At 34.3% G+C, this 2,332-nt stretch overlaps 1 long non-coding RNA gene across 1 annotated transcript in view; it reads right to left on the bottom strand.

Annotated features, from left to right (window-relative positions):
• LOC310733124 overlaps positions 1 to 2,332 on the bottom strand; it is a 90,856-nt gene that overhangs the window by 26,897 nt on the left and 61,627 nt on the right. The gene's annotated exons all lie outside the window — the stretch shown is intronic.

The following is a 2,332-nucleotide window of genomic DNA, read 5'->3' as shown; positions in this document are numbered from 1 at the left end:
ACAGTAATTAACACAAAGACTGACATGATACTACATAAATCCCAAAAGGCCATAAATTATAATCTATTTTTCTTTCATGTTTTCTCATGATCAATACTTTTAATTTTCTCGTTCATCAAGTCTTTAATTTTCTCTTGATCTCGTTCATGTTATTTTCTTGTGATCGTGACCGAATTTTCTCATCATCGCGACAAAACAAAAGTTGTTTTCTTGTTATCAGGACTTAATTAATCGAGAGAAAACGAATTCCTGATAACAAGAAAACAACTTTTGTTTTGTCGCGATTCTGAGAAAACTCGTTCATGATCACATGCATGGATGCGTGTTTACGAGAAAACAACTATTGTTTTGTCGAGATCACAAGAAGATTCAGTCGTGATTACGGCAAAACAACTCGTTATGCCAAGATCAAGAGAAAACAGGAAAGAAAATGAAACGATAATGCATGGCCTCTTAGGATTTACATAGGATACAAAATTAAGTGCCCAAATGAAGCAGTTAGTAGCAGAACGAAAGATGCTTAATACTTGTCACATGTACTTTACATGTACTTTAAATTCTTTCTTCAAAAATCCTGTCAATATTAGGGAGCTAGGGTCAAAGTGCAGGGTCTGCCATGTTACAGCACACCTGGAGCACAGAGGGTTAAGGGCCTTGCTCAAGGGCCCCAAATGTTGCAGCTTGGATATCCCAGAACTTGAACTTCCGACTTCCAACCACTGAGCTACCACCAGTACATTCTGCTTTTACTGGGCTGAGTGAGATGCTTGGCATCTTTTCTTGGCTGTAAGTTTGTTCATGTTTGGAGTTAAGTTCTCTGCTCGGGCAACTCAGGACAGGACAGAGTCAAACTTTGCTAGTTATAACAGAAATATGATATTAGATCATAAGCCGGATATATTGTATCCGTGGACCGGAAGTGACCCAAGGGGCCTTGAGTTTGACATTTCTGCTTGGAGGACTACTTTCAATACGATTTCATATACATTGTAAAGAATATTAGACATAGGACTGCTTGTATTTTTGTCGGTTCTTTCTTTATTCTCTATTTCATTCTTTACATATTTGTATGGAGAAACGTGTATAGAGGTTGGTGGATGTGCAAATAAATTACTGCCTGTTATTTATCTCTTTATGCACATTATGCACACTGTAGAATTAATTTGTAAATCGATGTGTGTCGTGTCTTGCCAATTTGAACAAATACATTTGTAAAAGATGTATTTTATGTGTAATAATATATGTGTAATAATGTTATCTGTAATAATATTTATAGACTAAAAACATGTAGTGCTAATGTCACAGACTTACTATTACAGGATGCTATCGAAGCTTCACTACAAATTATACACTAGTCACATTAAATTCCCTTTGATTTGGTTTGATGAGTTCCTTTTTATTATATAATATATATATAGTATTATTATTTTTTTCAATAGCCATAGTTAAGTGTGGCTAAAATCTTTGCCTGAATCTGATATCTTATTTCCACTTGTTTTATTTACACAGTCTGCTATTCAGGAAAGCCCAGTGTGTTTGTGTGTTTGTGTGTGTGTGTGTGTGTGTGTGTGTGCATGACCAGATGGACTTCTTTATTGTCAGTCTGCGACAAAAGAGAAAATCAAATGCACATATTCATACGATAATTTGCTTTGGCAGTTTGCCAGCAGTAGCTTGAGCTTTGCACAACAGGGGGTAAAATGCTGAATCATGGAAATGATCTCAGGCTAAACGTTCTCATCCCTAAGCAACGCCGAGTTTATTGCGGCTCTGCGTAGCTTCTTTTTAACAAAGTTTCATCAATGGAAAATGAAAAATAGTGCTTTTAATCATGCATTTGTTCATTTACACATTCGTCTTTAATAATTTGTTTGTAAAACCTTTTATTATTTCAGTCGCTCATGCCAGCCTTATACTTGCAAATGTCTGTTACTTTGGCATTAAGGAAAGAAATTACAAAACATTTTCCTATATGTACAGTTTCCATTAAATGATTAAATATAAATTTATTATGTACATTATTTTCACATTAGGTTCCATATTTTTATAGCAATTCAAAATTCTAGAAAAATGTCCAACGCAATTATGATCTTGAACCTAGATAGCTGAAATAATGTGATTATGGGATGTACAGTTTCCATGGTGTGGCTTTATAGCCTCTTTCAGCAGCTTCTGTACAAGTTGTATTAAAAGCTAGAAACGGGCTGAAATTATCATTGAGAATATTAAGATGTTTACTTTGATTGGGGAAAGTAAATATTTTCATTTGTACCAATAAAGTTTATAAAGACATAATACTAATACTGTACTAATAAATGCTAATAAAGACATA

The sequence above is a fragment of the Silurus aristotelis genome, assembly GCF_946808225.1.
Source record: "Silurus aristotelis genome assembly, chromosome: 11".
Taxonomy (NCBI): Eukaryota; Metazoa; Chordata; class Actinopteri; order Siluriformes; family Siluridae; genus Silurus; species Silurus aristotelis.
This window is presented reverse-complemented; position numbering and strand designations above follow the sequence as displayed.